Source organism: Callospermophilus lateralis, chromosome 15, assembly GCF_048772815.1.
Source record: "Callospermophilus lateralis isolate mCalLat2 chromosome 15, mCalLat2.hap1, whole genome shotgun sequence".
Taxonomy (NCBI): Eukaryota; Metazoa; Chordata; class Mammalia; order Rodentia; family Sciuridae; genus Callospermophilus; species Callospermophilus lateralis.
In genome coordinates, this window is record NC_135319.1 from 68,327,843 (window position 1) to 68,338,324 (window position 10,482).

Consider the following 10,482-nt stretch of genomic DNA (forward strand, 5'->3'; position numbering starts at 1 on the left):
TTTCCTTAATACTTCTTGCTGCAAATAAGCCTAGGCTCAGAACCTGAATGGGGCCAGGAGTGACATAAGGACTCCCAGACTACATTGTCTCTGGAGGGCTAGAAAGAAGGCATTTTGGGGACCACCACCCATCATCCTATCATCTACCACTCCACTACTCTGCCCAAAGGACTCTACCCAGGTCCTGTGTCTGAAAGTCCTTAGATGCCTGAATGTGACCATTTGGTTGAATCTGTGCTGCCAGAGGGACAGAGTCACATATAGGCCTATAGAGCTTGTGGAGCTCCACAAACGGTGGTGGTGGATGTCACACGTGTCCACACAGGGAGCTGGCAGAGGGCCACCTGCACTCAAAGCTGCCCTGCTTCTGGGCTGGGGAAGAGGAGCTCCAGCTGGGAATATCTGCTTGACAGATGAGGCTGTTCCGACCAAGTCTGCATCTGTCCATCTCCAGTGCGGGGACATGTGCCCCCCAGGACCAGTACGTCCCCTCAGGTTCTGTGTGCACGTGTGTATATGCACGAGCGCGTGTCCAGCAGGCCTATGTGCATGTGCACACAGACACCCACCCCGCTGTCAGCGGCGCTGATGACATTGGCGCAGAGGAAAGTGATGACAAATGCCCGTTATCAGCGAACGAGGCCGATGACAAATGGGCGGGCGCCCGAGCAGCCCCATTACGCTGTAATAACAGAAGATGGATGGCCTGGCGCCCCCACCCCCACCCTACCCACCCCGCGCCGGTAACGGGAGCCCGAACGGCTCCGCCCGCCCAGGAGGGAGCCGGGCCGCTGCTGGGCCGCCAATCGCGGCGGGGCCTGAGACGCTCGGGCCAGGGAGTCTCCTGGAGACCACGCGGCCCGCCCGCGGCAGAGGAACAAAGCGGCGAGCTCAGCGGGCTCAGCGGGCGCAGGGGGCGCAGGGGGCGCACAGGGCAACCGGGCTGCCCGCGGCCAGGACACGCAGCTGTGCACACACATGGCCTGCACACGCGCCAGCCGATTGTGTCCTTGCATGGTGCACCTGCAGCTCTTGTCTAGGCACAACCCGACCTCATGGGACCTCAAGGGCACACATCCTTTTGTGCTATGAATAAGCATACATCTGCCACAGAGATCTGGGCTCACCCGACATAAACCAATGCGCACACGGTCACTCTCCTCCAATTCAGGCCCAGGTCTACAGAAACCTACAGGAACAGCCTACCTCCATGCGCATGCACAGGTATGGAAGTATGTGCAGACACAAGCAGAGATGCTTGTACAAGAACACCAGCCCTGCATACTGTTCTGTACACACAATTCAGGATATCCAATCCACGCACAACCACATGCAAAAGATTCCACAGCTGCATCCACAAATATTAAGGGAGCCCCTACCAAGCAGGTGTCAGCTGGGTGCTGGGAATGTTACAATGATTAATACAGAGACACTGTCCCTATCTTCTGAAATGTTAGGTTTCCTAGAGAGGCCAGACAAATGCATATGAGTGAAGGCAGAAGGTGATTTGTGCTTTGACCCAGACAATAGTTTGTGATATGGAAAACCAGGAGAGTCTTCTGGAGGAAGCAGCCAAAGTAAGTGGATTTTCTTTCTTTCTTTTCCCCCCCTTCTTTCTTTCCTTCCCATCCCTCTCCCCAGCTACCAGAGACTGGATCCAGAGCCTTGAGTGCACACACAATGCAAATGCTCCACCACTGAGCTACATCCCCAGACCTTTTTATTTTTAAGATAGGGTTTTGCTAAGTTGCCCATACTGATCTTCCCGGTCACTGGGATCACAGGTGTGCACCACCATGCCTGGCTAAGAAGAAGGAATTTTCTAAAGAATTGAATGCTGAGCAAAATGGGCAAGTATAGGAAGTATTTGGAGTCAAGGAATGAAAGGGGCCAGAAGTCCAGATGAATGGTGTCCAGTGAGCAGAGGGAATGAGACTTACCAGTCAGAGAGTAACCAGGAGGCTGAAAGTTGAGAAATGCAGAGGCAGGGGGCCAACCCAGGTGAGAGACCCACAGAGGACTGAGCTTGCAGAGCAGGAAGTCACTGGAGGAAAAGAAAGCATGAGGTGGCAGGCAGGGCTGACTTCATTGGCATGTGACCTGTGCAGTCCCTTGGGGAATTGCATTCCCAAGAACCCCATGCCTGGTTTAATGCTCTGTTCTGTCTTGAAACACTATAATTTTTAATAAAGAGCCCTGTGGAGTTTTTTCCTGCACTGGGTCCAGAAAGTTGTATAGCCAGTCCTGGAGCCAGGACCTCTCAGGTTTCCAAGTTGAGCTAGTAAGACATAGAAGGAATAGATTTGGGGGGGGTTGTTGAGTTTTGTTCAAAACAGGTGGAGAGGTTGGATGTGAAGTGAGGGATTGAGGTGATGGGTGAAGATTAGGGTCTCCACCCCCAAATTGCTACCTTGCATATGCCTCTACCCATGCTCATTTCTGCCCTGCAATAAGTTCACACTCTACCACACAATAATAGAGGTTTCCCTTATACATAGGAGGCACATCTTCCGTGTAATCCCCTTACCAGAATACAAGCTCCCCAGTGTTGTCCTTACATCTCCAGTGCCTAGCATATGGTAGCTACTTAGTACTTGTTTGTTGAATGAATCCATGAATTCATGCCTGGATGTACAAATACAAGTCCACAGGGCATTCAGTGTCCCCACCATGATGGTGCACACAGGTATGAATATGTTCCCCTATCCCAGTGGCCCATACTTCCCTACAGGTTTGTTCTGTCACCCTGTGTTTAATTTGTGACCGAATGCTCTTGCCTTAGTGGTCCTGTCACTGTGTGTCCTCTTTGCAGACAGAGCTGGGTGAGAGTTAAGGATGAGCCAACAGAACAGGGAGCAGGGAACCTTGGGATGGAGGGGCAGGGAAGAGGAGGTGATTGAGGGCCAGGAGATCTTAAGGCTCAGCTCCTCCCTCTGCTCTTCCCCTCTCTGAGCTTCAGCTTCCTTACCCACAAAATGGGACCAGAAGATGGAAAAGCATTTGCCCTGGCACCTGGATGATGACGCAGCTAGTAGGGGAGGTGTGTGAACTCAAGTCAGGCATTGAGGGAGCTGCTTCCCTCCTCCTAACCTGGGGTTCCTTGGGGTATTAAAAATAGACTGGGGGACCCAGTGACAACCCAGGTGTCTGCAAACATGGGAAAGGGAGTGGGCAGACCTGAGTGTAGGAGGCTTTGATCCACTGCTAATAGGAACCAGATGACATAGCAGTTGAGATGCAACCCACATGCAAGCGGGTCATGGGGCAAACAGGAGTCTCCCACACCCAGACCAAAGTAAACAGTCTAACTTCAGAGAGTTTGGGGTGAGAGGAGCCAGAGGACACCAGAGAGATGGGCCAGGAGGTGGTGATAGGTTCAGGGGAGCAGAGGGGAATGGAGGGCACAAGAATTCCTCCCTATTTCTCTCTAGGAGAGGCTTGCCTTCTGCCTGGCAAGGATTCCACTCACCAAGTTTGGCTTCCAGCAAGGAATCTTTCCTGTCTATAGACTGGAAGGGCGGTGTACTCCCAGGACACCCCACCCATCTTCCTTACTCTCTGTGACTCACTTGGGGTCTGTCCAATGTATTCTGGTCCCGGTGGGCCCCCCCTTCCCCTCACCCCGCCATTTCAGATGTATTAACCATCATCTCTCAGAGCTGTCAAGAGGCCCTTGGGGAGCCACCAGCAAAGGGAGAGCTGAAAGGCGCCAAGATTAGAGGGGAGATGCCTGGCGGAAAGGGATGGGCCGGCTAATGGGCCTCGTCCCTCCTCCCCCTACCAGTTCACTTTTTCTGTAGCGTTATTGACCCGTCATTAGTTATCCGTCCAAGGTCGCTGGGCCTGGCCCAGCCATAAATCACGGCGGCTGGAAGGGGGCACGGGCGGAGCGATGCATCCGGATACGGCGGAGAGCTCAGCCCGCAGCACAGCAGAGGAGGGCGGACGATCCGGAGGGTTTCCCCAGGGGGCCAGACCCTCTAGGTGCCCAGCCGTCCTGCCGGTCCTGGGTGTGCGCTCTCCCGGTGACTGCTCCCCGCGCCCTCCATCGTTCACCCTTTCTTCCTCTCCTAGCTCTTTCTTCTCCCTGCCAAGCTCTGCGGACAAGGTGGGCGACCGAAGCGGCTGGCAGGGGAGGTACCGGTCCCGCTCCTTTGGTCATCTCACCCACCGGCTCTCCTAGCTTAGAGCTTCCCCAGGGGACACTGCCCTAACCGGAGGTGTGTGGGAAAGGGGCCCCCTTCGTTCAGCATCAAGGTCACCAGTCTTGGCTCGCCAGGCCCTGCTCTCCAGCCGGGTGATGGGGAGGGTCTACCTGCCCTCCTAAGGACGCGCCGGGACACGTCCCCTTCCGGAGCATCCTCCAGAGAAGCCGGGCCGCGCGCGGCGGCAGCGAGGTCTGGGACCTTTCATCCCCGCCTCCAACTCCTGGAGGAGCCGGGCCCACGGGCCTCCTCCCAGCGCCCAGCGGCTCCTTGGCTGCACCCCACCAGGCCTTCCCGCGCGGCCCGGCCTCTTCGCCGGTGCTCGGGCGCCCTCTGCTGGCGTCTCCCGGGAAGCGCTCCCGTCGGCCTCAATGCCTGCCCCGCCCCGCGCCCGACACACCTGGTGGCCGGCGCCCAGCCCTGCCAGGAAGCCGGTCCCGCGGCTGCCCTAAGGGGCCCTGCCCCGTCCAAACCATCCCCCCTACTTCCATCTAGATCCGATGCCCGTTAGTTCCTCGAGAACCGAGGAAGTGAGGTCCAGAAAAACGAAGCTGAAGCAAGGAGTGGAAGGCTCAAACCCTTACCAGCGGAGCCAGGTCTACAGTCCAGACTTAGTCTGCACCACAGCAGGGGCAGCTCCCTGGGCTCCTCCTCGTCACTTAGCGGGCCGGCAGTTCGTGGGCACTTGTGTGGAGAAAGCAAGGCGGCCCTCAGGTGGCTGGCCCCTACTCAGAGGCTCTGGGTAGTGGCTGCGGTCCTTGGCCCCTGAGGTGGGAAGCTGGGGCTGCCCAGCTCTCCAGGACTGTTTCCAGGCACGGCCCTGATTCTCTCCCCAGGGCCAGGGGCTGATTCCTTTTCCAGTGTAGTGTCTGGCTGGCTGGTGGGGCTGGTCAGTAGGGGGAGGCCCTGTGACTTGACCAAAGGTTCTGGTCAAATTGACCCTAAAGTATTCCCATACAATGCTGAATGCAAGGTCAAGAGAGTGAGAGAGGACCCCTCAGGAGGAGCCTGGAGATAGGTTAGGGAATGGCTCAAGCCAGGCCAGGCCCTGATCAGGCCCTGTTGGTGGAGTCCATGTGGGGATAGGGAAGGTGGGGTGGCTCCTGTTAGAGAGGGGCCAGGTGTGTGCACCCACACATAGAGGGGATGAGGGGAAAGGGTCAGGTTTGTGCAGACACATATGGGAGTCTAGGGGGCAGATCAGGTATGTATATGACTATGTCTGAGTTACAAATCCAGGGCCCACCCCTACTGTAGGTTAGGAGTTCCTAGGAGTTGGTGCCCCTTACACACTAACTCCCTAATGGAGGTGAAGAGATCAGGGGATCCCACCTCAGGACAAGAGAGCCATTGCTGATTTAAAACCCCAGGTTTTAAGATCAGGCATGGATCTCCAACATTAGCATTGGGAACCCTCTGCAAACTCAGAAGCTCAAAGCTCCTTGCTTTGGATCTGTGGGGGAAGAGGGAGAAAGGTTAAGACAGTCCATTTAGATCTGGGCCACAGCCACTCCCAGAGTGGAGCAGGGAAACCAGCCGGGCTTCCTGACTCATGGAGATCTGGATGAACTCCAGATTTGATCCTGACATGCTGTGTAATTTATAAGAAGTCAGTATACCTTTCTGGGTCTCATTTTCCACATCTGCAAAATGGGGATACTTAAATTACCCAGAGGTTACAGATAATCCATGTGCAGGGCTGGGTTAAGCAAAGACTGGCCAGACTCAGGGGTCAATCAAGGAATGCCACTGAAATAAACCAGACATGTGGCGTGGCTAACTTGAACTTCCTCACTGAAGGCTCCTTTCAGAAACTGCAAAATGGTAACTGGTATTCCCCAGTCTTCAAAGAAACTGGCGCCCTCCAGTGGGAATCAAAAATATCCCTTACCTGCATCCTCCTAACCCCCCTGGCTATTTTAGAAAACTCTGGTTTGGGAGGGGGAGGCAAACTTTGGTTTGAAAGGACACTAAGTTATCAGTCCGGCTCTGCTTGGACTGCCCAGATGCTGGAAGGTTGTATCTGAGCCAGTCCCATAGGAATTCCTCCTGGCCGGGAAAGAGAAGCTCACTGTTCCTCATAAACCAAGGTCCAGACTCCCATTGAAATGGTTACAAGGTTTGATCTTAGATAAAATATTTACTATTGGAGGGTACCAGGGATTGAATTCAGGGCACTCGGCCACTGAACCCCATCCCGGGCCCTATTTTGGATTTTATTTAGAGACAGGGTCTCACTGAGTTGCTTAGTGCCTTGCTTTTGCTGAGACAGGCTTTGAACTCAGAATTCTCCTGCCTCAGCCTCCCAAGATGAGGGATTATACGCGTGCACCACGATGCCTGGCCTGATCTTAGAGTGTGTTAGGGACTTTGGCAAACAGGGAAGCAACTCCAGTCAATTATTGCCTGGTGAGAATATAGGGTAAAGAGGAGTGGGATTAGGATAGAGCCTCCCAACTTTGTTCTGCCCCTTAATAGGAGCTCCTAAGATGTCCTTTCCCTAGGCTTTGCATATCTGCTTTCTACAGCTGCATAACACATTTCCACAAATGTATCCCCTTCAAACAACACCATTTATGTAGGGCAGGAGTCCAGGCAGGTTCAGTTGAGCTTTTGCTTAGGGTCCCACAGGCTGAAATCAAAGCTTTGGCCACCTTGGGCTCTTCTCTGGGACTTTGGGGAAGAATTGCTTCCATACACATTCTTGTTGCTGGCAGATTTCAGTTCCTTTTGATTGCAAGACTGAAGTCCTACTTCCTTGCTGGTTGACCCTCAGGGACCCTCCCTGGTCCTTATGCTCAGAATCTTTCTGACTGCTCTTTCTGCTACCAGCCAGAGAGTTTAAAGAGTTTTCATAGTTAGACCAAACCCACCCACATAATATTCCTTTTGCCACATAATTTACCATAACCATAGGAGTTCATCATAGTTGAAGGATCTACCATACTCAAAAGGGAGGAGATAAGATAAGGACAAGGGTCACTGGAGGTCAGAAATCTAGAATCCTGTCCACTATGCTCAGCCTCCCAAGGTAGAGTAGAAGCATCTCTTGCTCCTATCTATGACACCTTGAGCTAGTTACTTCCCATCTCTGGCCCTAAGTTTCTTTATCTGTAAATGGGACAAGGGGCTAGATGAAACAGAAAAATCCATTCCAGGTCTCTCACACAATTATGACACAAGACATGAGGAATTCTGATCCTTTGGACTGCAGGGGTCCCAATGTCCAGGGAAAAGGATAGAAACTAACACTCCTAACTCAACCTCTAAAAAGGCCTTAGCAGTGATAGGCAGTAGCTGTAACAGTCATACAGCACAGCACAGATGCCCAGCATATGGGTTCTAATATCCAGTTGACTGCTGAAGAGTAGAGAGTCACTTCAGTCAAAAGCCATGGACTCCTTGAGGCCTCAACAACTGGGATGTCTTCAGAGGGAAATGTGGCCTATATGTAGCTGGGGATGAAATGGGACAAACAGAAGGTCAACCAACCTTCATTCATTTCTCAATTCCAGCTGCCCTTGGTCCTTCTCCTAAACCTACCCTGAGTGCCTGAGTCTTGGCCTTTGGGTCTCCAAAGTCTTTCTCAGGCCCTTCTTGCCTCCCACTCAGCCCTGGCTGGGCAGGGGTGATATCTCAATTTTCTGGATGCTCTGAGAGTCCCAGTCAACCTCTGGGGCCCATTCCTCACAAAGGAACAGAAGCTCCATCTCTCTCCCAACCTTTCCTCCTTCTTCCCCAGGGGCCATTTTCAGTTCTGCACACAAGCTCCACTTTGGGGGCCCCTACCCGCCAGGCTGCCTCCAAGGCCTAGCAGAGGGGCTGGAAGGAGACCCTCCCCAGCTCCATCCAAGCGCGGGAGCTGGGTAAGAGGCGGGGAAATGAATATTAATTTATCATGATTAGGCAAATCCGGCTGGGAGAGCCGATTCAGGCGGAGGAGGCTAAAAAGATGAATTTCAGCAATAAAATTAAATAAGGACGGACGGGCGGCCCCTCCTCCCTCCCGCTTTGCTGATCTCTCTCTTTCTTACAATTTATGAGGCCAATTATGAAGATGAGGTTGGAAGTTCCTGGAACTTCACTAAATGCAAACGGCGGTCCCTGCTGTTCCCATCAAATTAATTAACCGCGCGCTATTGATGGCCGCTCAAGGCTGACGCAGGCGGCCCGCCCTGCGGCCTCCTCCATGGACATGAGGACCCAGAGCCTGGGGCCCAGCCAGGCTCCACCACCTTCCATAGTTCATGCCCAGGACCACCAGGGACCCCCTTCCAGCCTGAACCCTTGACCACACAGGGGCCCAAATCCCAGGACTGAGGGACACACGAACTCAGAAACAAAACCATGAACATACAGCACATAAGCATGGAGTCCAGGAACGCGCATTAGGTGCACAGAGAAGTGACCATGTAGTCAAAGAAGGGCACATACCCACAGGCGTCTGCACACGCACAGTAAAGAACTAGAAGCCTGCACGTGAGAGCAGTGGGGCTGGGAGCAGGTGGATCCATGTCTGGTGCTATGGGCCCATCAGTTAGGGCCAAGCCTGAGCCCCCAGGCAAAGGTGCCACCACCGCTGAACCAAAAGAGGTTTCACAGTCACTTAAGCATGGAGCAGAGGCCTTCCAGTTTTCGTGTGTCCTTCAGTGTCATCTTTAGAGTCGTCCCTGCAGTATCTTAATCCCTGGAGCCTCATCTCTGGGTCCAGAGTTTTTTTAAGAGATGCTCTCTTCAGGGCTGTTGCTAGGCCCAGCCTCAGCACAGGCCTCCATTTTGGGGATCTGGGCTTGCAGAGACCCCAAGTAGGAAGATGTGGATGAGACCTGTCCTGACCTCTGGTTATTTGGGGTTTCAGTCACAAGGATTCCCTAGTCCCAGAGCTCAGAAGCATGGAAGCCCAGTGGCTCAAGGGTTCTAGAAAACTACTGGTTGGTGCTTAGACTGAAGAGCAGAGTAGACACAGAGCCAAAGGTCTGGGGAGCCCATCCTGGGCAGGAACAATTCCTGTATGTGTCTGCATTCTAGGTAGCACAGGTTGCCTGTTTCTGTAGCTACCATGGGAGGTCCATTTTAGAGACGATGGGAAGGGGCTCCCCTGGTAGGGGAAGGAAAAAGGAGAGTAAGGCCAAAATCTCCAAGTTATAGCCCTTAGTCCTGGCAGGAGTCATCCCATTCCACATAAAGGGACAGGAATTTCATGATTCAGCATAAGTAGGATTAAGTGTTTTCCATTTCTAGTTCTTGGAACTGTGGGACAGGACACAACTAGGCTTACCCACCTCACCATACTCATTGTAGGTACAGGCCAGGAGGATCCTGGCTCTGTGCCCACTCTGCTCCCCATGAAGAGCTGAAATCCAGGGGGAAGATTTGATCTATCTTGTTCTTCTTTCAGAGCAAGGCTATGGCCAAGACTCATGTTATCACTCCAGGCCGTGGGAGAAGATAAGGCTGCCAGTTTTGCAAGACTGGGGCACAGCAGCCCAAACATGATGTGTATCTTGGGCACAAAGTGTCAGAGGGTAAGTGAAATTAATAGAGGCACAAATTGAGGCCATGACAGCTGGCATGAGAGGATGAGGACCCAAGGCTTGCCTGCCAACTGACCCCAGGAGGACACCACTCCAGAATGGTCCTTGGAGGCTGTGGGGACTCTCCCTCTCTAGCCCATAATTTCCTGTTGCCCTTGCTGAAAGATGGAACCAGGAGTCTATAGTTTGAGGGCACAGCCCAAATTCTGAGTCTCCTGGGGCAAGGAATTAAGGCAGATGGAAGGGATGTCAGATAAGGATGGGGTTAATGTAGCCAGATTACCTGTGACCTACTGGGCCACCCAGCTCCTAATTCCAAGGGCCCTGTTCTTTGGTACTGGAGTTGCCTGGGGCATTAACATGGGAAGCAGAAGGGGACAAGCAACTTCCACATTTGGACTTCCATATCCCAGTCTTTGGGCTTCTGTTGATCCCAATTGTCAATGAAGAGAGTGGCAGGTACCATGGGATCAGACTAGAATAGAAATAGCAGAGCTCCTAAGGAGTGATCAAGGGCAGTCCTAATAGCTATGGTCCCAGAGAGTCACCAGCTCTTCTCCTATCTTCCTCAGGCTGATGAAGTTTCCCTGTAAGTCTGCAGGGAGAACTCACTCTTCCTGGGGACTTTGGGTCACCTTTCAGGTTGGGACTGAGCTGTGGAATGGCCCTCTGAGCCCCATGGGCTTCTAGCTTCTTCCTCATAAGGACTCAGAGCATTAAGGATCTGGATGTGAGTTGGAGAT